Source organism: Acomys minous (assembly GCF_964271855.1).
Source record: "Acomys minous genome assembly, chromosome: 3".
In the NCBI taxonomy this organism is placed as follows: domain Eukaryota; kingdom Metazoa; phylum Chordata; class Mammalia; order Rodentia; family Muridae; genus Acomys; species Acomys minous.
Genome location: NC_140485.1, coordinates 54,218,547 through 54,245,542, shown reverse-complemented (window position 1 = coordinate 54,245,542; position 26,996 = coordinate 54,218,547). Strand labels below are relative to the sequence as shown.

The following is a 26,996-nucleotide window of genomic DNA, read 5'->3' as shown; positions in this document are numbered from 1 at the left end:
AGGAACGCCCCTGCATCGTAGCCTAGCTGACAGAGCACACTTTTTTTAAAAAATTTATTCTTGTTACATCTCAATTCTTCCCTCCCTCCCATTTTCCCCTTATTCCCCTCCCCTATGACTGTGCCTGAGGGGGATTACCTCCCCCTTTATATGCTCATAGGGTATCAAGTCTCTTCTTGGTAGCCTGCTATCCTTCCTCTGAGTGCCACCAGGCCTCCCCATCCAGGGAACGTGATCAAATATGAGACACCAGAGTACCTGTGAAAGTCATACCCCACTCTCCACTTAACTGTGGAGAATGTCCTGTCCATTGGCTAGATCTGGGTAGGGGTTTAAAGTTTACGGCCTAACAATACAGAGCACACTTATATGCTCAGTTGCCATTTTCCTGATCTGGGGTGACCAAGCCACCCTGTTGAATGTCCTGAGAGAGGGTCTGGAGATCACTACTAGCCCTGAGACAGACTCCTGACTCAGAATTTGAAGCACAGGGCTGGGTAGATAGCTCAGTCGATAAAGTGCTTGCTGCTCCCACATGGGAACCTGCGTTTCATCCCCAGAACCCTTGTAACTAACCAGGCATGAAGGCGCGCATTTGTAATCCCAGCACTACGGAAGCAGAGCCACACAGCCCCGGGGCGCACTCCCCAGCCAACCTAGCCTAATCCGTGAATGTCAGGCCAATGAGAGACTGTCTCAAGAAGCAAGGTAGGCAGCATCTGAGGAATTATATCCAAGGTTGACTTTTGGCCTCTCTATGCACACGCTCACATATGTGCTTCTCCCAAATGTACGCACACACCACATTCCAGGATGGATGGCACCCAAAGATTGACACTCAAGGTTGACCTCTGGCCTTCATATGCACCCACCCCCACACGTAAATCCAGACACATACATATAAACAAATTCAAATGTATGAGTTGTATCATTTTCCTTGTTTTCCCTTGATTTTCTTTTTCTGGCCAGGGACAACAAGGTGTCACTCTGTCCAGTCTGGCCTGGGACTTACAATGTAGCCCAGGCTGGCTTTGAACTTGTGGCAATCCTCACAAGTTCTTGGATTACAGGCACCAATTGCCACTTCCAGCACATTGTTCGAAAACATCAACATCCTAAAGTGATCCATGTAAGTCAGGGGCTGTTGGTCTTGGACATTTCCTAAGCCTGCATTTGAATCTTGGCTCCAGTTCCATCTGGCCCTTTTCCCTCCATGAGGAATTTCAGGACAAGAAGCAGCTCTTGAAGGGGGAGGGGGAGGCAGAGGAGGCCAAGGAGGAGGAGGGAGAGCAGGAGAAGAGGACGGGGAGCAGAAGAAGGGAGGAGGAGGCTATGAGGAGGAGAGGAGGAAAAAAAGAAAGAAAGAAAAAAGAGCATCAAGATGGCCCAGCCAGTAAAAGACACTTTCCGTTAAGCCCAGGGAGCTGCGTTGTCCTCAGGACCCACAAGTGGAAGGAGAGAACCAGCTTCCACAAGTTGTCCTCTGAGCCCCAATCATGTGATGTGGCACATATTCATGCACACACAAATAAGCAGAGGTAAGTTTAAAGTTGTTTTTTTTTAATGGAAAGAAAGAAGTGCTTTTGATCTCAGAGACATAACTCTGGTCTTTGTGTGTCTGGGCAACAGTGCCCAGCCCTCTAAGGCAGCTTCAGACATTATTAAAAGGAAATTCCTCCAGCTTGGGGAATACCACTCAGCCGGTAAAGTGGCTGCTTAGCAAGCTTGAGACCCCAGGATCAGCCAGGTGGTGGTGGCAGTGCATGCCTTTAATCCCAGCACTTGGAAGGCAGAGACAGGTGGATTTCTGTGAGTTCGAGGCCAGCCCTGTTTACAAAGTGAGTCCAGGACAGCCAAGGCTACACAGAGAAACCCTGACTCCAAAAACAAAACAAGCCAAAGACTCCAGTACCATGTAAACCAATAGAGAATGCCAGGAATCTTAGCACTTGGAGTAGAGGCAGGAGGACCAGAAGTTTAAGGTCATTAGCTGCATAGCAAGTTCAAGGATGTGTGGGACCCTCTCTTTTTTTATTTTTTTATTTTTTTATTTTTAGACATGGTTTCTCTGTGTAGCCTTGACTGTCCTGGACTCACTTTGTAGACCAGGTTGGCCCCGAATTCACAGCGATTCGCCTGCCTCTGCCTCCCGAGTGCTGGGATTAAAGGCGTGCGCCACCACCACCCGGCTTTATTTTCTTATTTATTCATTTAATATTTTGGGACCTTATCTCAAGCAAAACAAAAAAGAAAACCAAACAAACAAAACACAATTTCACCACAACCAACTCCAGTGGTGAAAGGGACCCTGCTTGTCCCCAAGTGCAGCCTGTAATAGAGAGATTGTGGTACCCGCAGTTTAACCGACCCACAGCTGGCTGTGGGAAAAGAAGCCAGGCCATCTCTCTCAGGATTCCAGGGCAGAGGTATCTAGGGGCTGAACTGTCCCCAACTGTTTCTGCCTTGGGGCTGCATTCTTGGGGTAATTAGGAATCCTCAGCCACAGCCTCATGTCAAACATTTATGTTATGACACCTTACAATGTTTGTTGATACTGTCTCCCTCCCTAAATTGCCATCCTGTCTTCCTGGGGGTTGGGAGGAGAGGGGAGGTGTGAAGAGGAGAGGGGAGGTGTGAAGAGGAGAGGGGAGGTGTGAAGCTATGGGGAGAACTCCCACTGGGACCAGAACAGGGTGCTCTTCCCACCGCACCTTTTGTCCAGTTTTCTCGTTTTCTCTGCCTCTACAGGGCTCTGCCCTTTCCTTTGGGAGGTGGGTTTTCATTCACAGTGCGTGCCCTGTCCCTGACTTTCAGCACTCCCTTCATTCCAGCCCTTGGCTCACTTTAACACGCACATTAGATAGCTCATCGCTCTCTCTGATTCTTTTCACCTTGCTGTGTTTATAAATGGAGTGATCGCCCTTGATTTATGAGCGAGCTGAACTGTGCGTAATTATTTCTTCATCTTTACTCATGGATTCTCCCATTCCTTAATCACTCTTGTTTTCCCCTAACCTGCCACTTTCTCTACGTTCTCTGGTAAGGAGGCAGCCACGGGGGCTGTCCGGTCCCTCTTCCACAGATTCAGTGTCTGGGGAAAGCTGCTAGTGTGCTCAAGACCAGCCCCGGGGTGGGGGTGGGGGTGGGGCTTTGCAGGATGAATCAACCTGCTCCTGTTTTGTTTTGGGGTTTTGCTTGTTTGTTTTGTTTTTCCCCTCCCCCCTCCGCAATACGATTCTTCCTCTGTCTCTATCTAGTGTTTATGGAAGGAAGGATTGTTCTTCATCTGTGAGTGTGTTTATACTCAATCCCGCTCTGCACCTACTTCCGGATGTTTTTCTGAATCTCCTGTTGCGTGGGGGAATTTAAGGGTAGAGATTGGCACTGGGGCTTGTGACCTGGGATATAGAGCGCTTGCCTAGCATGCAGGAAGCCCTGGGTTTGGTCTCCACCACCACACCCAGCATCTAGCATCCAGCATCCAGCATCCAGCATCCAGCATCCAGCATCCAGCATCCAGCATTTACCATTCCATAGTGAACTTTACATGGGTGCTGGGGATCTGAACTCAGGTCCTCACATTGCCGGCACTTTACCCACTGAGCCGTCTCCCCGGCCTCCTCAGGTCCTTAGCTCTTCTTATTAGGTCTAAGTAGAACTGTGGTTCACCGCCTTCTGGTGGGGAACTCAGACAAGGTGTCTAGACAAGCACACGTGTGGAGTTTGAAGAACTGCTCAAGTGGGCGATTGGGCCTGGAGACGTTGGGACATTAGAAACATGAGGGCGTGCGAGGACTGGCAAAATGGCTCGACGGATAAAGGCACTTGCTGCCAAGCCTGACATCCTTCATTTGGTCCACAGGAGCCACATGGTGTAAGATAGCCAACTCCTCAGAAGTTGTCTTCTGAGCCAGGCAGTGGTGGCGCACGCCTTTAATCCCAGCACTTGGGAGGCAGAGGCAGGCGGATCTCTGTGAGTTCGAGGCCAGCCTGGTCTACAGAGCCAAGACAGCTAGGACAACACAGAGAAACCTTGTCTTGAAAAACAAAAAACAAAACAAAAGTTGGCTTCTAACTTCGAAAAGCATACCATAGAGCTTGAGCACACACACGTGCACACACTGAGAGAGAGAGAGAGAGAGAGAGAGAGAGAGAGAAATTGTCAGTAGACATGCAGTATGTACACACACACACACACACACACACACACACACACACACACACACACACATACATGAAGGAACAATTCAAACAGTCCCTGGATCTTGCCACACCTGAAGCTAATACAGCCTCAGGCTCACAGTGACTTTATTTTGATTCTATTCTAATCACCTATTATTTTCAGGTTCACTAGGTCTATCTTGGGGTTGACATATTTTGTACTGGGGTTAAGAGCAGAGCTGTACTTTCTTTAAGCCAGTTCTGCTTAGGGACATGCAGAAAAAGCCTTGTTCCAAACTTTCATGTGTATATTTTTATGCATAGATACATACACATTTCTATACACATATAAGGTATAAATTCACATGTTTATTATATAAGGTTTTGTGGGAGTGTGAGTATATACAGCCTTTGTTATTTTCTTTTTTATTAAATTGATTAATTTATTTATTCACGCCATTGTTTTCTTTTTTTTAAGATTTATTTCTTTATTATTATGTGTACATTGCTCTGCCTGCAAGCATACCTGCAGACCAGAAAAGGGCATCAGATCATATTATAGATAGTTGTGAGGCACCATGTGATTGCTGGGAATTGAACTCAGGACCTCTGGAAGAATAGTCAGTGTTCTTAACCTCTGAGCCATCTCTCCAGCATTGCTTTCTTTAATCAACCTTATTACAGGCTGGGGTAGTAGTTCAGAGGGTAAAGACCCTGCCGCATAAGCATGGGGACCCAAAACCCCAGTAAAAAGACAGGTGTGAAGGTGTATATTTATAATTCCAATACTGGGGAGATGGAAACTGTAGGACCCCTGCGGCTTGCAGGCCATCTAGCCTAGCCTGCTCTCAGAACCCAGACTCAATGAAAGACCCTGTCTCAAAACAAAAGAAACAAACAAAGCAATCAAACCACAGACATGTACCTGTTTGAATAATAAAATTCAAAAAAGGAAAGAAAGAAAGGAAGGAAGGAAGGAAGGAAGGAAGGAAGAAAGAAAGAAAGAAAGAAAGAAAGAAAGGAAAGCATGTTTCACCCAGGCATCGTGTTTTGTGCTTGCGCTCTCAGCCTTGGGGAATCTGAGGCTGGGGGAGCCTGGGCTACATGGTCGTGACCTCCTTTTTCTTTTTGTTTTTTAAATCATACAGTTCAACCAAAACCACATTCAAGATACCAGTCATTTCCACCACCACACAAAGTATGCTCCAGCTCCCCCACTAACCTCCCCGCAGCCCGCACACTGGTCTGCTCCACGCAGACTGGTCTCAGCAGCTCTGGAGTTTCCGTGGGTTCTTCTGTGTCTGGCTTCTTTTTCTCAGCAGAGTATCTGTGAGATTCTTTGAGGACGTTGCATGCCTCAAGAGCTCCTTGTTACGCTGCTGTCTTCTGTCATTTGGATCCACCATAATTTTGTCCATCCATTTGCTGATAGATGAACATTTGGGTGGACCCGGTTTGGGGTTGTTGAAAATTATGCTGCTGTGGGAATGGTGCACTAATGTTTTGTGAGCTTAATTTCCTTTGTCATAAATGCTTGGGACTGGAAGTGACAGTCATATGGAAATGGCTTCAGAAACCAGGAAACTGTTAAGTGGTTCTACCACTCATTGCGGTCAGCTAGGACATGTTTTTATGTCCAGGCTTGCAACGTCTCATGGTATATGCAAATAGATTTAAAGAGAGCTGCATTACCCAACTCCACTCTGTCCACAATGCCAGTCATAAGGCTGATGGCCTGGCTGGACAGGGAGTGGTTCTGTCTAAATCCATTCATTATCCTTGCTGGGTTCCAGGTTCTGCGCCTTTATGACCCCTACAGCAGGTGATCACATCTCTTTATGCATTCCCTAAAATAGCTATCAGCGTAGCTATATTTATAACTAGTAGGAAATTCTTGGGGAGGCAGAGGCAGGCAGCTCTCTGTGAGTTCAAGGCTAGCTAGCCTTGTCTACATAGTAAGTTCCAGGCCAGCCAAAGCTACATAGTGAGACCTTGTCACAAAACAAAAACAAAAACAAAGTGTAGGGGCAGGGGAGGAAATGCATGGATATGATTCACATTATCAAAACTGAGTAGACTTCTGATTCTAGGATAAAGGCTGCTGAGAGGAAGGTGACCTTGCAGCATCTTGTAACGTCAGTAAGTAAAGCAGAAGCCCTCAGCCAGGCTCCCACCTTGTCAGTAGCGATAGGGATCTGTTGAGGGGACCCAGGAGCCACATGATAGTGCTCCGAAGGCTCCAGTGGGCAGCTGGGGCAGCAAGATAAAGCAGGATTGCGTGGTACAGACTTAATGACTGAGTGAATAAATATGAGGAAGGGAACACAGGTAAATCTCCCACTGAGGAGGATTTTAAATAGTTGCTGCAGATATTCCACCTCAAGAGGGACAGTTAAGTCCCTACTCCAGGGAGGGCTGACCTCAGGGACTTCCTTCCGGAACAAGGAGCATGGAAGTAACAGTGCACAGAGAAAACCACGGAGCACTGCCCAAGCAGCAAGGATAGTGCCGATGAAGGATGCTGATAGGCCGTGCCCTTGAGGACAATGACTGTTACTTCTGCACTTTCTACCCCCAACGTATGGCCCCAGCTGAGTCATGAGAACAATCCTGGGGAGCAGTTGACAGAATACCTGACTGGTACTTTCAAAGCTGTTAAGGCAAACGGGGCATGGTGGCGCATGCCTGTAATCCCAGCACCCGGGAGGCAGAGGCAGGCAGATCGCGGTGAGTTCTAAACCAGCCTGGTCTACAAAATGAGTCCAAGACAGCCAAGGCCACACAGAGAAACCCTGTCTTGAAAAACAAACAGAAAAATAACAACAACGATGGGGGCTGGAGAGATGGCTCAGAAGTTAAGAACACTGTCTGTTCTCAGTTCTGAGAACTGAGGTCCTGAGTTCAATTCCCAGCCACAACATGGTGGCCTCACAACCATTTATAATGAGATCTGGTGCCCTCTTCTGGTGTGCAGGTGTACATGCAGAACACTGTATATGTAATAAATAAATATATATATTTAAAAATAAGAACAACAAACAACTGTTAAGACTCTGGGACTGGAAAGCTCAGTGCTTAAGAGAATTTACTTTAGCGGGGCAGGGTAGCATATGCCTGTAATCCAGGAGGCAGAGGCAGGTGGATCTCTGTAAATTCAAGGTCGGCCTGGTCTACAAAGTGAGTCCAGGACAGCCAGGGCTACACAGAGAAATTGTGCCTCGAAAAAACAAAAAGCAAAACAAAAGAGAATTAACTGTGCTTACAGAGCGCCCAGGTTTGATCCCCAGCACTCACATAGTGGCTCACAACCATTTATAACTCCAGTTCCAGGGGACTCGGATACCCTGGTCAGATCCCGTCAGGCACCACAGGATGCAGATGGTGTACATATATACACACAGGAGCAAAACTCATACACATTAAGTAAATAAAGAAATCTTTTTTTTTTTTAAATTGTCAAGATTCCAACAGGCAGCACAAACTAGACTCCGTGGGTTATTAACAAAATGAGGGAGAAGACAGGCAGGGAAGGGGTGTTCCAAGGTTCCTGGAGGAGTTGGGTGCCCCTGAAATGGGAGAGGAGTTGGGATGCTTGTGACCACGAGCATTGTTTATATGCATCAAATTGTCAAAGAATAAGTAGAAGGTGTTCTGTTTACAAAATAACCAACTATCAAGATCATCAAAACCAAGAAAAGTCCGAGAAAATGTCCCAGCCTAGAGTCAAGAGAAGACGTCATGACTAAATACATATGGTGTCCTGCAAAGGGGGCATCAGGTGGGAGCTAGGGACATTTGAATAAAATGTGGACTTCTGCTTAATTTAATAGTGTGTCACAAGCCAGACATGGTGGCGAATGCCTTTAATCCCAGCACTTGGGAGCAGAAGCCAGCCTGGTCTACAAAGTGATCCCAGGACACCCAGGGCTACACAGAGAAACCCTGTCTCAAAGAACCAAAAATAAATAAATAAAGATGATGATGATGATGATGATGTCTCTTGCCTTAAGTGCTTACAGCCGAAGCTTGATCCTCCCTCAGCACTGCAAAATAAATAATAGTAATGGTGGATCAGACTAAGCTCACTAATTGGAGTGAATGCACCCTGCCATGTCCTTCACAGCTCTCAGGACCTACTTAATTAGGGTGTCAAGGGAGAAAAGAAAGGGCAGACACAGAAAGCTGCCGTCAAGCAAACCAGCTCTCTGGTGGAGGAGTCGTAGTACCCTGGAAGTTCAGCATGTTCATTCTATATAGTTGAACAGGGAGATGGAGTTGTTACACACAGTTGAATGGGGAGCTGGGCTTATTATTGTATGCAGCTGAATGGGAGCTGGGGTTATTATACACAGCTGAACAAGGAGCTGAGGTTATGGTACACGGCACAGCTGGATGGGCAGCTGGGGTTATGGTACACGGCACAGCTGGATGGGGAGCTGGGGTTATGGTACACGGCACAGCTGGATGGGGAGCTGGGGTTATGGTACACGGCACAGCTGGATGGGCAGCTGGGGTTATGGTACACGGCACAGCTGGATGGGGAGCTGGGGTTATGGTACACGGCACAGCTGGATGGGGAGCTGGGGTTATGGTACACGGCACAGCTGGATGGGGAGCTGGGGTTATGGTACACGGCACAGCTGGATGGGGAGCTGGGGTTATGGTACACGGCACAGCTGGATGGGGAGCTGGGGTTATGGTACACGGCACAGCTGGATGGGGAGCTGGGGTTATGGTACACGGCACAGCTGGATGGGGAGCTGGGGTTATGGTACACGGCACAGCTGGATGGGGAGCTGGGGTTATGGTACACGGCACAGCTGAACAAAGCTTAGCTAGCCTAAGTAGGAGCAGACTCCATAGGAGAGCAGTCTTCAAGTTACAAACATGGGCTGGACGCGGCGTGCAGGGTGGAGGAGAAAGCTACGGTGGACATTTTCTGTATATGCTATCAAATTCAAATTCAATCCTAAGGACAGCTTTGCCAACTTCTCATGGGTGCGAGGCACAGCTTGCTCATATCAACAATTCACTCAGGACATCACTCTCCCACTAAAGAAGCCGGCTCAGGCAAGGCGTTAGTTACAGGGAGCTGGTGTAAGAGAGCTCTCTGTGTTATGTCCACAACTTTTCAGTAGACTAAAAACTGTTCAGAAATAAAGATACTATCCAAGTTCCTCTTCCTTTCAACAAGACTGTCTTGGTAAATTACAGTACCTTTGTAGGAATATATCACAGCTTTTACGGTATATGTGATAAGTGTTAATGTATGGTATAGAAATATTCTCAAAATCTTGACAAAGTTTTAAAAGTCAGTAATAAAATAATTTCCATTTAGCAAGTAAATACACATGAGGGAAATGTTCAATGAGTCTTTTTGTAGGCAGAATAATTTGGGGTGTGTGTGTGTGTGTGTGTGTGTGTGTGTGTGCGCGCTCGCGCACGTGCACGCTATAGCGGTCAAAAGTCAACCTCAGGTGTTGTTCCTCAGGTGCCATCCTCCTTGGTTGAAATAGAATCTCTCTCTTGTTCTTCCTTGGAGCTTACTGAGCATGCTAGGCTGGCCCAAGGGCACTCCTGTCTCCTTCCTCCCAGATGTGTGCCTCCACATCTAGACATTTTAAATGGGCTCTGAGCATCAAACTCCCCCTTATTTACATTACAAAAACTCACCAAGTGACTTATCTTCTTAGTACCCAGTAGAATTCTTTTCTTCTTCTAAAAGTGTGTCTATTTGTGTGAATGTGTGCACATGAGAGCAATTGGCCTTGGAAGCCAGAAGAGGCATCTGATACCCCAGTCAGTTAAAAAAAAAAAAAAAGTAGCAAGTGTTTTTAACCATTGAGACATCATTGCAGCCCAGGAGAATTTCTAATTGTTAATTTGTTCTTCAACCTGCTGTCTTTATCATTATTTTTTTTTTCATTTTTCTCTGATGTCTCAGTATAATGTGGATGGTATGGTTGGCAATTCTAAGGTGAATTTAAGTGACTATATAATTCCCTTTCACTGACAGGGGTGGGGTAGGGCATGTGCACATGACAGCAGGGGTTCATAAGTCCTGAGCTATTTCTCTAGCCCTATGTTTGACACACTTGTAAGGTTCTGTGGGGCTGGAGAGACGTTCCAGATGGTTTCCATCACTTACTGCCCTTGCAGCAGACTTGGGTTCAGTCCCCAGCATCTACATGGCATCTCACAACCATCTGTAACTTCAGTTCCAGGAGACTGGATGCTCCCTTCTGATCTCTTTGGGAACAGATATGCATGTGGTGCACATACTTGCATGCAAGCAAAACTCTCCTACACATAAAAATAAAATAAAAAGGGACTGGAGAGATGGCTCAGTGGTTAAGAGTATTGGCTTCTCTTCCAGAGGACCAAGTTTCAATTCCTCTGTAACACCAATTCCCGGGAATCTGACACCTTTACATAGACGTATGTACAGGCAAAGCACCAATGCAGATGAAATAAAAATTCATTTTAAAATGATAAAACTTTTTTTTTTCGAGTCAGGATTTCTTTGTGTAGCCTTGGCTGTCTTGGACTTGCTTTGTAGACCAGGCTAGCCTCGAACTCACAGAGATCTGACTGCCTCTGCCTCCCCAAGAGCTGGGATTATAGGTGTGCACCCCCCTACACTCAGTGAGAAAACATTTTTGAATGTATATTTTATTTATTATAATTTATTCACAGGTTTGGGGATTTAGCTCAGTGGTAGAGCGCTTGCCTCGCAATGCCCTGGGTTCAGTCCTCAACTCTGGAATAAAATATTTATTTGCATTACATCCCAATTGTTATCCCCTTTCCCTAATCTTCCCATTCCCACCCTCTCTCCCTCTTCTGCCTATTCCCCTCCCCTAGACCTCTGATATGGGGGGCCCCTCCTACTTCAACTGTCTGGAAACAGCCTATTAGGTCTCATCAGGATAGCTTGCATCCCCTTCCTCTGTGTGCCCACTAGGCCTTCTTGCCAAGGGGCAGTGTCCAAATTGTGGTCACCAGAGTGCATGTCAGAGGCTCAGCAGGACACACACACACCCCACGTGGGGAATTGGCAGTCCATCTGAACAGGGGTCTTAGCTCTCCGCACGCATTGTCCTTGGCTCGTGCATCAGTTTGCACAGGTCCCCCTTGTCCAGATCCGCAGGCCTTGATGATCTCCTGTGGAGCTCCTGCTCCCTCCTGACCTTCCATCCCCCACTCTTCCCTACAACTCTCAGTGCTCCGCCCAGAGTCCAGCTTCAACTCCCAGCATCTGTCCTGATCCTCTACTGGGCGGAGTCTCTCAGAGGACATCTGTGTTGGGCTAATATCCACTTGTAAGCAAGCACATACCTTGTGTGTTTTTCTAGATCTGGGCTACCTCACTTAGGATGAACATTCTAGTTCCATCGATTTGTCTGCAAATTTCAAGATTTCCTTGTTTTTAATAGTTGAATAGTATTCCATTGTGTAAATTACCATAGTTTCTTTATCCATTCTTGGGTTGAGGGACAAGAAAAACTTTTTTTTTTTTTTGGTTTTTCTTCCTCTCTGTGTGTGTGTGTGTGTGTGTGTGTGTGTGTGTGTGTGTGTGTGAGACAGGGTTTCTCTGTGTAGCCTTGGCTGTCCTGGACTCACTTTGTAGACCAGGCTGGCCTCGAATTCACAGCGATCCACCTGCCTCTGCCTCCTGAGTGCTGGGATTAAAGGTGTGGGGCCACCACCGCCCAGCATAAGAAAACGTAAAATAAACATAAAATTTGTGTTTAATGTCAATAGGCTTCAAAAACATTTTGGGGCTACAGAGGCTGGGAGTGAAGCCCAATGGTAGAGAGTTTCCCTGGCACGTGTAAGGCTAGCCTGGGTTTGATCAAGAGGAGGCCTAGGAGTAAGAGAGAGGGAGGGGGGAGGGAGGGAGGGGGAGGGGGAGGGAGAGCGAGCAAGTGGGCGAGCACCTTTAAGGATTAGTGCTGGCAGGTTAGCCAGGTTGTCTCAGTGTCAGGCTGAGATGGCTGTGCTTGGCAGGCTCTAGGACAGTAGTAAAAAGGACTTAAGTTTGATGACGTTGGGAAATCAGAAGGGGGGGGCCTGTGGCACCCCCATGTTCAACAGAGCTATTTTTATCTGTTTAATGGGAATATCCGTGGGGGCTGTGAAGGTTAAATGAGAAGACACCATATTTTAAACTGTACCTGGACGGGCACAGACATCATGGCACTGGATGGCACTGGTTTGCGGCATGAAGGATTGAAGAGGTCATAAAGAACACCTTGAGGTCTGGCACTGTGAGAGGCCAGGTAGAGCCTTAGTTACAGTAGAAATACCAGGGGGGCCGGAGAGTAGGGGGGCCACCTACTCTTCCAGAGGTCCTAAGTTCAATTCCCAGCAACCACATGGTGGCTCACAACCATCTATAATGTGATCTGATGCCTTCTTTGGCAGATAAAGCACTGATATACAATAAATAAAATAAATCTTTAAAAAAGAAAAAAAAAAAAGAAAAAGAAAAAGAAATACCAGGATATGAAGTGGAGCTGGATGGAGCCTACAAGACAGCTGCATGTGCTACAGAGGACAGAACCGGAGGTGTGGAGCTGCCCAAGCCCTTTGGAGCCCAGAAGATCAAGAATGTGTTTCAGTCACTGCACACTGAACTGTTTATACTGCTGGGTTTTGGTTTTGCTTGTCTAACTATAACTGTGGCCTGGTTCTTCCCTCTTGAAATAAGAAAACATACATTAATTTTGATTTTACAAAAGCTCATGGTTGAGAGACTTTAGGTATCTTAAAGAGATTAAACTTTGTGTGTGTGGGGGGGGTGGCGCATGCCTTTAATTCCAGCACTCGGGAGGCAGAGGCAGGTGGATCTCTGTGAGCTAAGTTTGAGTTCAAGGTCAGCCTGGCCTACAAAGAGAGTCCAGGACAGCCAAGGCTACACAGAAAAACCCTGTCTTGAAAAACAAAAAAGACCGAGAGAGAGAGAGAGAGAGAGAGAGAGAGAGAGAGAGAGAGAGAGAGAGAGAGAGAGATTAAACTTGTAAAGTGTTTAAACTTTTAAAGACTGGGTCTTTTTAAAAGTTGAAATATAGCCAGCGGTGGTGGCACACACCTTTAATCCCAGCACTCAGGAGTCAGAGGCAGGTGGATCCCTGTGAGTTTGAGGCCAGCCTGGTCTACAATGGGAGTCCAGGATAGCCAAGGCTACACAGAGAAACCCTGTCTCAAAAAACAAAAAACAACAACAACAACAACAAAAGTTGAAATATAGCTAGGCATGGTGGCACATGCCTTTAGTCCCAGCACTAGGGAGGCAGAGGTGGGTGGTGGATCTCTCTGAGTTTGAGGACAGCCTGATTTACAAAGGGATTTTCAAGGCAGCCAAGGCTACCCAGAGAAACCCTGTCTTAAAAAACCAAAATAAAAAAATAAATAAAAGTTGGAGTGTGTGTTCTGATATGGACATTAACATGAGGTCTTGGGAATTAACAAGGGAAGATTCTGATTTAACAGTGATATATCAGTGTGTCAAGTTGCCAAGGACTCAGTCATGCTTCTAAGTTATTTTCTGTTTTAAAATATTTACTTATATGGTTTTTTACCTTTTGAAATAAAAATATACATCATTTTCTACTTTCCTATCCTCTTTCCAGCCCCTCTCATATACTCCCCTTGCTCCCTCTGAAATTCCTGTCATCTTTTTCTTTGATTGTTATATATTCTCCAATTGACATATATACATATATGTGCATGTGTATATATACTTCAAAATATGTAAATACAATGAACTTGGCTCCATATAACGATGCTTGTATGAACATGAGTTCTGGGCTGATTACTTTATTGGATGACCAATTAGGGAACACACCCCTGGGGAGACCGTTTCTCCAGCTCTTGTATTCATCGGCTGCTTGTAGTTCTTTGTGTAGGGTTGGCCGCTGGTTAGTTTTTGTCAACTTGACAGAAACTACAGTCATCTTGGAAGATGGAACCTCAATTGAAAAAATGTCCCCATCAGCTTTCCTGTGGTGAGTCTGTGGGGCATTTTTTTTTTTAATTGACGATTAATGTGGGAGGGCCCTGCCCACTGAGGGTTATGCTACCCTGGGCAGCTGGTTCTGGTTGTATAAAAAAGCAAGCTGACTTGGCTTCAAGGAGAGCAAGGCAGTAAGTGGTTCCTCCTTGGCCAGAGTTCTAATTCTTGCCTCCAGGTTCCTGCTCTGACTTCCCTTTGTGATGGACTATAAACTGTACAATTATATAAAGCCTTCCTCCAACCCCCCAGTGTGGTCTAGATGGATGGATGGATGGTTGGAAAGATAGATAGATGGATAGATAGGTAGATAGATGATAGATAGATAGATAGATAGATAGATAGATAGATAGATAAATAGATGCATTGATACATAGATAGATAGATACATAGATAGACTCTGGAATATGATTTAGAGCTAAGGATCATGCTCGATATGGTGACACACTCTTTTAATCCTAACACTCAAGAGGTAAAACAGGCAGATCTCTATGAGGTTAAGGCCAGCCTGGTCTTCAAAGTAAGGTCCAGGCTATTAGGGCTACACAGAGAAACCCTGTTCCAAACCAACCAACCAACCAACAGTAAGAGTTTAGGATTGGAGCTGGAGAGATGACTCAGTGGGTGTGAGCTCTTGCCGAGCATGCCTGAAGACTTACATTTAAATCCTTAGCATGCACGTGAAAAGCCAACATGAGCAGGGAAACAGCCACCCAGTAAGATGTTGGCCAGACTCTTACAAAGCTCTACCCTGCGTCCCTCCCTAGTCACATATTGCTGCAGCCCACAGCTTGTTCAAGTGTACTCACGTGTAGGGCAGAGCACTAGCCAGGGATTTCTGTCTGGAATGGAGCCTTTGTATGTGCTCACCTATTGGAGCGTCCAGCTCGCTTTCTGATAAAAGGCTGACTGGAACCAACTTGGGGAGGAAGGTGTTTATTTGGCTCTCAGGCTACCGTGTATCATCAAAGGAAGTCCGTGCAGAGCTTGGGGGGTGGGGGTGGAGGACTGGAGGTGCCAACTGAAGCAGAGGCTGTGGAGGAATGCTGCTTGCTTTCCCTGGCCCTGCTCAGCCCAGGAGCACCCAGGCAGGAAGCAGGAAGGCGGTCACAGACCCATCTGCTGGAGGTAATGCCTCAACTGCGGTTCTCTTCCCTGGTGACTCTAGCTTGATAAATGGCTACATCTCTAACGAACACTGTGGGGTTTTCTCTTTATTTTTAAGACTCTTGATTTAAAAAAAAAAAGTACCAAAAAACCAAATAGTTCATTAATAACTTTTGTTTTAAAAATGTAATCTAGGAGCTGAGCTGTGGTGGCGCATGCCTTTAGTCCCAGCACTGAGGTAGGAAGATCTCTGAGTTCTAGGCCATCCTGATCTACAGAGTGATTTCCAAGACCACCAAGGCTACACAGAGAAACCCCATTTCGAAAACAAAACAAAACAGATAACCCAACCTCCCCCCCCCAAAAAAAAACTAAACCAAAACAACAACAACAAAGGCAAAAATCTAGGGTTGAGGAGATGGCTCAGTGGGTAGGACTTGGGGCAAAAGCATGAGGAACTGAGTTGGAGACCCCAGAACCTACATGAAGCTGGATGCAATAGTGCACATCTATATGGGAGGCTGAGACAGGAGAATTCCTGACGCCTGTGAGTCAGCCAGCCTAGTAAGCACAGCACAAAGAAGATACACTGTCAGCCAGGCGTGGTGGCACACTCATCCCAGCACTTGGGAGGCAGAAGCAGGCAGACGTCTGTGGGTTCAAGGCCAGCCTGGTTTACAAAGTGAGTCTAGGACAGCCAAGGCTGGTTATGCAGAGAAACCCTTTCTCGAAAAACCAAAAAAAGAAAAAAGAAAGGAAAAGAAGATACACTGTCTCAAATAAGGTGGAAAATGAGTACCAACACTTAAGGTTTTCCTCTGACCTCCGTATATATTCCATGACACATACAAACTTGCAGTTATACACAGCATGCACACACACACACACACACACACACACACACACACACACACGAGTGCTGACCATTCCCAAGTACTCAGCATAAAAGTGAACCTAGTTTCACAACCCCCTCCCCTAAGCCCTAAGCTGCATGGGGGACAGTTTGGTAGGTGGCCCAGCATCTGGGCATATTTCTAAATATGCAAATATGCAAATCTGTTTTCAAGTGCATACCAATAAGACTTCCCTGTATGTACTGGTGTGCAACTTTTTTTTTTTTTCACCTCAGTATCCTGGGAAGGTTCACATTTAATTACATAGACATTTGCATCAGTCTCCTAAACGTCGACCCACTATTTAATATTAGCGCCACAGTTTTTTCTCTCCCAGTGGACGTGTACGATATTAGCAGTTTTCAGTTTTGTAAACTGTGCTGCAGCCAACAGTATTGCAATCCCAACCTTGTGTGAGTATCTCCAGAGGACTGATACCTACAAGAGAAGTCCATGAGCTAAAGGGTTTCTGTTGTTTACCTTAGAAGACACACGGCCGGCCGGGACAACCCAAAGAGCTGGGACCACTGCTCTTCCACCAACAGGATGTGAGCATAACCCTTTCCTCAATTTGTTCACATTAGATACTACTAATCTTTTAAAAAAGAATACATTTATTTATTACTTATGTGTGTGCTTGTGTGTATACATGTGCCATAGTTCATGTGAAAGTCAGAGGACAGCTAACAGGAGTCCTTTTTGTTCTACCCTGCGGTTCCTGGGGAATTAAACTCAGGTTGTCAGGATTGGGGGGCAATCTCCTTCACCCACTCAACCATCTCTGTGGCCCCCAGATGTTATTAATCTTGAAAATCCTTACCATCTGGCAGGTGAACATTGATAACTTAGTGTTTAATTTGCACTTCTCTGACCTTTAGTAAGATTCAGTAATTGACTGGGTTTTTGTTGTTGTTTTGTTTGTTTGTGTTTTCCTGTTTGTTTCTTTTCTTTTCTTTCTTTGTTTTTTTGAGACAAGGTTTCCCTGTGTAGCCTTGGCTGTCCTGGACTCACTTTGTAGGCCAGGCTGGCCTTGAACTCACAGCAATCTGCCTGCCTTTGCCTCCCAAGTGCTGGAATTAAAGGCGTACGCCCAGCTTCTTTCTTTAAAAAAAAAAAAAAAGATTTATTTATTACATATACAGTGTTCTGCTTGCATGTACTCCTACACACCAGAAGAGGGCACCGGATCTCATTATAGATGGTTGTGAGCCACCATGTGGTTGCTGGGAATTGAACTCAAGACCTCTGGAAGAGCAGACAGTGCTCTTAACCACTGAGCCATCTTTCCAGTCCCTGTTTCTTTTCTTTTCTTTCTTCCTTCTTTTCTTTTTGTTTTGGCTTTGGTTTTTTCAAGACAAGATCTCTCGGGGCTGGAGAGATGGCTCAGAGGTTAAGAGAACTGTCGGCTCTTCCCGAGGTCCTGAGTTCAATTCCCAGCACCCACATGGTGGCTCACAACCATCTAGAATAAGATCTGGTGCCCTCTTCTGGCGTGCAGGTGTACATGCAGATAGAGCACTTATATATATATAAAGATAAATAAAGTTAAAAAAAAAAAAAAGACAAGATCTCTCTGTGTAGCCCTGGCTGTCATGGAACTCACTATAAACCAGGCTGACCTCAAACTCAGAGATCCCCATACTCTGCGTCTTGAGTGCTAGGATTAAAGGCGTGTGCTACCACCCAGCAACTGATTGTCTCTTGTTTGTTGTTTTCAGAGCCTCCTGTCAGGTAACCTCAGAAATTGTTGACATGCTTTCTAATACACTCCCTTTCTTTGGCTTCCGTAAAACCCACATCACACCCTTGGCTTCGCTTCTAGAGCCAACTGCCACAAGAGACTTCTCCTTGTTCTCCTGGTTTTATTTTTTATTTAAACATTTTTATTTTTATTTATGTGTATTTGTGTACGTATGTATGCCACATGTGTCTGGTTCCCTTTGGAGACCAGAAGAGGGTGTCAGATTCCCTAGGACTGGAGTTACACATGTTGGTTGTGAGCCGTGTAACATGGCCACCGGAAACAAACTCACGCACGTCTTCTAGAACCAGGAAGTGCTCTTAGCCACCAACCCACCTCCCCACCTATCCCACCCCTGATCTGAAGTACTGGCCCATCTCCTCCTCTGCCCTCTCTCCAGTCTCAGTCAGGCCCCCTGAGGCTCCAGATAGGCTTTGAGCTGATGAGTCCTTGCGTTTACCTCCATCCTAGTCTTGTCTAGTGCTCTAGGCTGAAGCCACACTGCTGAGACATCTTAAGAGCTCACTCCCCAAAGCTGGTCCTTTTATAGGGCTCACAGATCAGGAACAGTCTCACTAACCTCTGGTTTCCCGTCAAAAACCTGAGGAATCACTGGCATGGCGGCATACCGCTTTAATCCCAGTGCTCGGGAGGCAGAAGCAGGCAGATCTCTGTAAGTTCAAGGTCAAGTCCAGTCTATATAGTGAGTTCCAGCACAGCCAGGGCTACATAGAGACTTTGTCTCAACAAAACAAAACCCTGAAAAGCCATCCTTGGCAGTTGATTTCCTACTGTGACTCCAGCATTATGTCCATGTTTGCTCTAAGGGTGCTATGGTTGGACTCTGTCAAGTGTGTCTATTTCTCTGTCTCAGTGGGAACTTTGACAGTAGATTACTAATGGGTTTCCCAAAAACCACCTGGCTTGGCCAGCATGTTTCTGCAGTGTTGCCAAGAGGAGTTTTCAGAGCAGGTTTGGTCCTGTCATCTCCCTTACAAAGATACAAAAATTTGCCAGACACAAATTGGTTTATAGTTAACAAAATAAAGGAAGAAAGAAGAGAGAAAACAATAGCCCCAATATTAAAAAGAATAGATTTTGCAAGCATACTTAGTATATCCAGATGATAGAGAATACAGTTTGTTAAAAGCAAATGCAAAGCCAGGAGGCATGGCACACACCTTTAGTCCTAGGGAGGCAGAGAAAGGTGGATCCCAAGTTTGAGGCCAGCCTGGTCTACAGAGCTAGGTCCAGGTCAGCCATGGCTGCACAGAGAAACAGAACAGAACAGAACTCCAAACAAACAAAAGCAAATGTAGTTCTAATCATTTTGGCTTGGTTTTTAAACATAGTCTCGGTGTGTAATCCTGGCTGGCCTAAACCTATACAGACCACTCTTTAACTCACAGAGATCTGTGGACATGTCTCTGCCTCCTGAGTGCTGAGTTTAACATTGTGTACCACCATACACCATACCTGGACATTTGCTTTGTTTTGTCCTCTTTTTATTTTTTATTTTTTGAGAAAGAGAGAGAGAGAGAGAGAGAGAGAGAGAGAGAGAGAGAGAGGAAGAGAGAGAGAGAGATCTTATTAAGCACAGCTGGCTTTGCACTTGCAGCAATCCTCCTGCCTCAGCCTTCTGTGTGGCAATCACAGAAATTCAACACACTCACCTAGCTCCAGCATTTTAAAGACCAGGTGACTGTTGTTATTTAAGTATCTAGAGCAATGATTTGCAATAGACATACAGAGTGAGTCTCATGTACCTTTTGGGATCTAGTAGTCCCATTAAAAAAGTAAAAAGAAATAGATAAAATTAATTTGAATGACACATTTTTATTTAGTCCAATGTATTTAAAATTTTCATTTCAACATGTAATCAGTACAAAAATTACTAGCAGGACATTTTTCATTCTTCCTTCACGCCGAGTCTTTGATCTTCCTTGCTTATTTCACCCGGATGGCACATTGCAAGGCAGATGCTAAGTTTTCATCATGCGAACTTTTAAATATGTGTGTGGTGTATGCATATGTGTATGCATCTGTGTGTGGGGTCATGTGGAGGCCAGAGGTCAACAGTGGGTGCCATTTTGATCACATTCCACCTTCCTTTTGCCTGCAACACCATCTCTCACTTAACCTGGAGCTTTTTGATTTGGCCAGGCTGGCCAGCAGGCCAATGAGCTTCAGGGATCCCTGTGTCCTGCTTTCCCCAGTACTGAGGCTGTATGTGTAAATCATCATGGATTTTTCTATGGGTTCCTGGGGTCAGAACTCAGGTCTTTATGAGTGTCCACAAGACACCCCAGGCACTTTACCACATGAGCCATCAGCCTGGCCCTCACTAGAAATACTTCACTCTCAGATTGGATTTTTATAAAATTTACTATTGAAAAGTAGATTCCGGGCCGGGTATGGTGGTGCACGTCTTTAATCTCAGCACTTGGTAGGCAGAAGCAAGCAGGTCTTCATGAGTTTGAGGCCAGCCTCTACAAAGTGAGTCCAGGACAGCCAAGGCTACACAGAGAAACCCTATTTCAGAAAAAAGAAAGAAAGAAGAAAAGAAAAAAAGAAAAGTAGTTTCCTGAGCTGGGCATGGTGGTGCATGCCTATAATCCCAGCACTCTGGAGGCAGAGACAGGCAGATCTCTGTGAGTTCGAGGCCAGCCTGGTCTACAAAGCGAGTCCAGGATAGCCAACACTGTTACACAGAGGAACCCTGTCTTGAAAAAACAAAAACAAAACAAAATGTAGGTTCCGGGGTTGGGTAGATGGGTAAGTGGATTAAGGCTAAATGTGGAGACTGGAGCTGGAGTTGTCAGAACCCATGGAAAAGCTGGACACAGCGGCATACATCTATAACCCCAGTGCTCTTTTGGGGAAATGGGAGAGTTGCTGGACCCTCGTAGGCCAGCAAGGTTGGGGTACACACACAGCAGTGAACAACAGGAGACCCTACCTCTGATCTCACATGCATGCTGTGGAACTCACAGTGGTATTCACGTACACGTACACATACACACACACACCCTTTAAAGTAGATCTCCATTATCCCAAAATTTTCGAATCAAATGTATTTATTTATTTATTCATTTATTTTGAGATAGGATTTTGCAATGAAGGCCCAGCTGGCCTGGAACTTGATATCTAGTCCAAGATTAGTTTTCTTTCCTTCCTTCTTTCTTTCTTTCCTTCTTTCTTTCTTTTTTTTAGTTTTTAGATTTTTTTTTTTTTTTTGGAGACAGGGTTTCTCTGTGTAGCTTTGGCTGTGTCTTTGTTTTTTTGTTTGTTTTTTTGAGACAGAGTTTCTCTGCATAGCCTTGGCTGTCCTGGACTCACTTTGTAGACCAGGCTGGCCTCAAACTCACAGCGATCCGCCTGCCTCTGCCTCCCAAGTGTTGGGATTAAAGGTGTGCGCCACCATGCCCAGCTTCAGTTAATTTTCTTTTGAGACAGAGTCTTGCTCTGTAGCCCAGGTCCGGAATTCACTGTGTAGTCCTGGCCTTGAATTCAAAATAATGCTCCTTCTTCAGCCCCTGAAATGCTGGGTGCCGGTTTCAGCCACCACACGTGGTTTAAACATTGGCTTTACGGCTGGAGTGATGGCCCAGCAGTCAGGAGCACCTGTTATCCTTGCAGAGGTCCCCGGTACTCCCATGGTGGCTCATGATCACTAATAACTCAGGTTCAAAGGATCCAGTACCTTCTTCTGAGCTCTGTATATGACAGGCATGCACGTGGTGCACCATATACCTGCAGGCAAAACATTCATCCATAGAAAATAAAGTAAATAAATAAGTAGAAAAATATAAATAAGCACATTGACTGTACATGTTTTTAAAAAACAACATTGGTTTTAAAATTCAAATGTAAGATAATTAAAGGTAAACAAAATTAAAATTTCAGTTCAGCAAATATTATTTTTTTACTAATATATTTATTTAATCGCGTTACAACCTGATTGCAGGCCCTCCCCTTCTCCTCCCAGTTCTACCCTCACATTCCCCTTCTACTCCCCTTTCCTTCTCTGAAAGGGGAAGTTGCCCCCCCCACCACCACCACATGGGTACCAACTCACCCTGGCACATCAAGTCTCTGCAGGACTAAGGGCATCCTCTTCCACTGAGGCCAGACAAGGCAGCCCAGCTAGGAGAAAGGGATTCAAAAGCAGGCAGCAGAGTCAGAGGCAGCCCCTGCTTCCATTGTTAGGGGACCCATATGATGACCAATGTAAAAGTAACTTTTATTCTCCTGGCTCAGTTGTTATCTTGGAAGCTTACCTACCTCCTTCTGCTGGCCTACGCCTAGCCCTGGAAGCTTCTAGCCGCTGTACAATCTAACCTAGGCCTAGAGTATTTTCAGCTTCTGAGACTTAATAAGCTCACACTTACTTGTTCTTTCTGAGCTCTGGGCTGGCTGGTTCAGCTCAGCTGTTCTGGCTCAAACTCCTCTCCCAGCTGACTTATTTAATCTGGCTTCTCTCTTGGCCTGGAGTTGTTCTGCTTGGCCTCAAACTAACTCAGCAATCTGCTCTAACCTTCCATTTTCACTTGAGTTCTCTGTCTGCAACCCATCTCTCTACTCCTGTCCTGGTAAAACGGCCTCTTAAGTAGCTTCCCTTTCCTTTCTCTTCTCATAAGAGTTGGTTATATTCTAGTCTGTCAAATCTTCTCTGATTTTCACCTTTTCTGCCACTCAATAGACATCACTTTCAAGCACAGGTACTTCCTTCTACAAAATAACTCCTTCCTTTGGGATTAAAGTCATGTACCACCACGCCTGGACCTAAGCTTTTCTCTACCTGATACCTGCTCTATACCAGGCTGGCTTTGAACTCAGGTCTGTTTGCCTCTGTCTTCTGGATTAAAGGCATGCCTGTATTCCAGCCCGATCCCAAAGACCTAGACGGTCTTTAGATGTGGTGTCTTGCCAAAACAGCCACGTTCTGAATTAACATTCCCCTACAGACCAAGCTGTACATCTGCTACGTATGTGTAGGGGGGTCATCAAGCATTTCTTGATGAATACATTTCAAGTATTCTACAGTTACTCATGCCGAGTGCCTGCCACATGCTAGGGTAAGACTCAGACTGGATTCACTGTAGACTTCCACAGTGTTATAATCTAGTCCTTCAGTGGGTAAAAATATCATGACTCTGGGCTGGTGGGATGACTCATTGGGACAGGGTACATGCTGTCACATCTGGGTACCTGTATTTCATCCCTTGAGTCCACAGGATAGCAGGAGAGAACTCCTTCAGATTGTCCCTCTGACCTTTACATGTGACCCGCATGTGTCCACACACTCACGCATACATGCACACACAAAACAAACATAATTTTAAAAATTTTAAGTAAAGTATTTGCAAACAAATGTAGCAAAACTGCAAAAGATATTTATGAGGAAAGTATAAAATCTTGCTATAAAGCATAAAGGAAGACCTGAAAATGGAGAGATAGCCTCCAGAATCCTGGAAAGAAAGACTAGATTTTGGTAAAGATGTAAGGTTTTTTAAGATCAATCTATGATTTTAATATGAGTCCAATCAAAATACTGAGTGTGTGTGTTTGTAGTAATTGTAGTATTTACCTAGAATAGTAAACAAATGTAGTCAAGAGAATAATGAAAACAAATGACTTGTCCCCCCAATATAAAACTGTAGTAACTAAAACATTATGTTGCGGGGCAGAAAGAGACAGATCCATGGAGGTGTGCTCCTGAATATAGAGACACATATAGTGAAGGGTTATTTCACACTAGTAGAGAGTATTGATGACTTTATGAAAGTTATGAGTATCACTAAATATCCTTATACCACATTGCAACTAAATTTCAGAAACTTTATCAAGATTGGTAATTGACCAACAAACTAGGAATGTTCTAGAAGATGATAGCAGAGTATGTGTTTCAAGAACTCAGGGCTTGGGAAAGGCCATTGGTAATATTGTCGTAAGTGTCAAATGGAACATGAAATTATTGACAAGCTGTGACCTTTTTTACAAGGCTAGCCTGGCCAGTAAACATACCAAGGTCTGATTAAAAGCAAAGAAAAAAGTTGTATTTTGTCAGCCATTTTTCTTTTGGGAACTTTTTTTCTAAGGTAGCAATGAGATACGTGACAGAGATATGTGTAGTGATATTAGCAGCATCCTTATAACAGTGAAAAATTAGAAAAGCAGAGAAAAATTGGAATCAGTTTCCAACCATAAGATACTGCTGAGGTGAATTCAAGGGAATAAAATGAAATTCTATGTAGTAGTCAAAAAAGGATAGCATATATATGCTGATATGAAAAGATACTTGGGACAAGAGAGATGGTTCAACGGTTAAGAGCACTGACCTCTCTTCCAGAGGACCCAGGTTCAATTCCCAGCACTCACATGGCAGTTTACAACTACCTATAACTCCTGTTCCAGGGATCTGACACCCTCACACAGATATACGTGCAGGCAAAACACCAACATACATTTAAAAATAAATTACTTAAAAAAAAAAAAAGAAAAGATACTAGTAAGTAGCATAAATGGGAAAGGCTAGATTACAAAGGTATGTTATAAGTTAAACACATGCAAGTTTATACACCTAAACTTCAAAGTCTTAAATAGAATAATACTGGTGCTGGGCTGTTGGGAGGCAGAGGCAGGCAGATCTGTGAGTTCAAGGCCAGTCTGGTCTACATAGTGAGTCCAGGACAGCCAAGGCTACACAGAGAAACCTTGTCTTGAAAACAACAACAACAACAATAACTGGTTGTCCTTAGGAAATGAAATGATAAGCCACGCCATATTGTTCTGTACAGGTGGAATGCTGTGTACATTTTAAAGCAAAGCAGATTCCAGTTTAGAAGTAAACATCTCCAGAACAGCATGGATCCTAGTGAAAAGAAATATGCTTATCACTAAGTTAAAAATGGACTCCCTGGTTGCGTGTATATGTCTGTTTTGTTTTGCTATATTTGCTTTCTTGGCTTTCTTTTTTTAAAAGGTTGTTTGTTTTGATTTTTGCTGTTTTTCTTGTTTACTATTTTATTTTATTGGGAAAAGGAGAAAGAATATGAAGTTGTGTGGGTTGGGAAGAGCTAGCGGAGAGGAAAAAAATGTAATTAAAATATATTGTATAAGGCCGGGGGTAGTGGCACATGTCTTTAATCCCAGCACTCCAGAGGCAGAAGCAGGTGGATCTCTGTGAGTTTGTGGCCAGATTCACTAGATCCCCTCCCTGCCAGAGTAAGCAATAACAAGTGAGCTTCCTTCCTCTTAGACAAAAGGAAGCTGAGCATCAAAGAAGACCCTCAGACAAGCTGAGTTTCCTGGAAAAAGATAGGCACTGGGCGGCCTGGAAGAGAGTCAGATAAACTGTGGCACCTGAAAAGGACACTCTCCAAGCTGTTGAGCTGCCTGCAGGCTGTGAAGTGTGCTCCAGACTCCCACCTTTGCGATGTCTCTCATTCCTGGGTGGGCTTTGCTGATGCAGCAGTCCTTGAATCATTTCTGCTCCTGTAATTAACCCTAACCCAAGTTCCTGTAAGTAACCTCAATAAAACTCCTGGTTCATCAAGTTGGACATTGGTGGTCTCCGTTCTTTGGTCTGTTGTGCGCTCCCTATGAGGAGATATTTGCTGTGTCTCCTAGGACACAGCAGCATCCTTACCCACTGAGTCTTTTTTACCAGCCACCCAATTATTTTGGAAACAGGGTCTCTTGTGGTCCTGAGTGGCCTGAAACTTCCTGTGGAATCAAGGATGACCCTGAACTTGTGATTCTCTTGCCTCCGCCCCCCTGGGGGCTGGGATTACAGGTGTGAGCCATCAACCCATGTATGGAATACAGAGGTTAGAACCCAGAACATTGAGCATGCAAGGCAAGCACTCTCCCAACTGAGCTACAACACCCATACTCCCATATATAGTTCTTGTGTTTGTTTGTTTTGTTTTGTTTTTCAAGACAAGGTTTTTCTGTGTAATAGCCCTGGCTGTCCTAGAACTCTCTTTGTAGACCAGGCTGACCTCAAACTCACAGAGATCCTCTTGCCTCTGCCTCCTGAGTGCTAGGATTAAAGGCACGCGCCGCCACCACCTGATTTAGTTCTTGTATTGATCCTAGGAAAAAAGTTATTCTTAGAGAGAAAGCTGGAAGGAGGGAAGAAGGGAGAGAGAGAGAGAGAGAATTTCAGTGTATAGAAACAAAAGATCAGTTCCTGGAACCAGGAAAAGTGGATCAGGGAAGAAGGAAAAGAAAAAAAGGAGGGTAGGGAGGTGGTGGCAGTCAGATCGCTGTAAGTTCGAGGCCAGCCTAATTCACAAAGTGAGTCTAGGAAAGCCAGGGCTAACACAGAGAGACCCTGTCTTGGAAAAAAAAACAAAAAAACAAAACAAAACAAACAAACAAAAAAATAGAGGGAGGAAGGGAGAAGCCAAGAAAAAGGGAGGGAGGGAGGGAAGAGCAGGAGGCAGGGAAGAAAGGAAGGGGGGTGGAGAAGTGGGGGAGGGAAAAAGGGAAGCCTGACTTTGACTAAGCTCTCTTAAACTGAGCTAGAGTCCTGAGAAGGCTACAAGATATACATTGATTGGATGACATCTTGATACTTTTTTTGTGTGTCTTTTGTTCTCCCATATAAGAAAGCCAAAAGTTAGCCAGGCGGTGGTGGTGCACACCTTTAATCCCAGCACTTGGGAGGCAGAGGCAGGTGGATCACTGTGAGTTTGAGGCCAGCCTGGTCTACAAAGTGAGTCCAGGACAGCCAGGGTTACACAGAGAAACTCTGTCTCAAAAAACAAACAAACAAAAAAGAAAGCCAAAAGTTGCCAGGCCATGGTTGTGCACACCTGTAATCCCAGCACTTGGGAGGCAGAAGAAGGCAGATTTCTGTGGGTTTGAAGCCAGAGTGAGCTCCAGGACAGCCACAGCTACAGAAAAACAAAACAAAAAACAAAAAACAAAAACAAAAACAAAAAAACCTGTCTCAAAAAACAAACAAACAAAAAGAAAGAAAAAGCCAAAAGTTATAAGCAAACAAACAAAATAATTAGCATCAAGAAAGCGAGCCGTGTAGCAGAGACAAGCTTCAAGGAAGTCAGGT

At 45.0% G+C, this 26,996-nt stretch overlaps 1 long non-coding RNA gene across 1 annotated transcript in view; it reads left to right on the top strand.

Moving 5' to 3' along the window:
- The window catches only part of LOC311594239, a 40,001-nt gene extending 14,594 nt beyond the window's left edge, over positions 1-25,407 (top strand). The window contains exons 2-3 of the long non-coding RNA XR_014778004.1: positions 16,662-16,724; positions 25,179-25,407. This is a non-coding gene — a long non-coding RNA (uncharacterized lncRNA). The remainder of the gene's footprint in view (positions 1-16,661; positions 16,725-25,178) is intronic.
- The last annotated feature ends 1,589 nt before the right edge of the window (positions 25,408-26,996 follow it).